Below are 1,174 nucleotides of genomic sequence, written 5' to 3'. Positions count from 1 at the left end.
TTTTTTCTTAAAGATTTAAAAAGATATATTTATAAAAATATTATTTATAAATAGAAAGATTTTTATTTATTATAATAAACCTGCAATTATAAAGTTGATTCACAGAAGATTGACGCAGCAATTATTATTATAATATATAAATGTTTATAAATCTTTATTCTAATTCAAAAAATAAAATATGTAAAATACATATGTCACATATAAGTAATATTCAACGTTGCATTTATATCAAAGATATATTCATATAATGTTACTCTAACATTAAAATGTTACGTTACAGTGACATACTTTTACATGTAACCTTGAAATAGTAACATAAAAGTAACAAGTTACATTTTCCAGATGTAATATTAACATAACAATTGTTACATTATTTGTTACTTCCAGGTAACGTAACTGTTACAAAGCGTGTTTAGTGGGAAGGCATTGGGTATTGAAATGGATTTAAATTTTCAGAAGTATGCATTCGTAAACTTTGAAATGAATTTTTTTTAAATCTATTTCAATCCATTCTCGTTTAACGCGTTACGTGGAACGCACCTATGTCGTTTAGAAATATATCTACCCGAGAGAGCACCTTATCCCTACCACTTCACTCACTCCGACTTCTAGTAATCACCCGCTAGGTGTAGTTTCTAAACGCAGCCCAGGCACGGTCAGAGAGGATCCTGAGAGCGGCCATGCCCGCAATTTAGTTGGGACCGGCGATGAGCTGGTTTCAGCGCCTCTGGAAAGTGGACATTGAACTACCAACTAGAGAGACCAATGAGAACCACGCGTTGGACGGAAAGCGTGCTTCTCATTGGTCTATCTAGTTAGTAGTTCAATGTCCACTTTCCAGAGGCGCTGAAACTAGCCATCGAAGGTCCCAGCTAAATCGCAGGTATGACCGCTCTCAGGATCCTCTCTGGCACGGTAACCGGCGCGGGTCTCCCCTCTTTTCTTCTCCCCAACAACGATTGAACAAGGACAGAGAATAAGAGTGTAGCCCTCTCACTCTAGCTTCTGCCTCACCGAGAACAATAGGGCGCGCAGTCTAGCTTATAAGTCTATGGTATAAACCAATTAATTCATCTGGTATATGAGATATAAGCTTATTTGTTTTATAAAATATAAAACAATGATTTTTTTTCTTTTTACGTCGTAATTTATGTTCGTGTGTATTAATATTAAC

This window comes from Wasmannia auropunctata, unplaced genomic scaffold (genome assembly GCF_000956235.1).
Source record: "Wasmannia auropunctata unplaced genomic scaffold, wasmannia.A_1.0 LD335105.1, whole genome shotgun sequence".
In the NCBI taxonomy this organism is placed as follows: domain Eukaryota; kingdom Metazoa; phylum Arthropoda; class Insecta; order Hymenoptera; family Formicidae; genus Wasmannia; species Wasmannia auropunctata.
The sequence above is the reverse complement of the archived record's forward strand: the minus strand, read 5'-3'. Positions refer to the sequence as shown.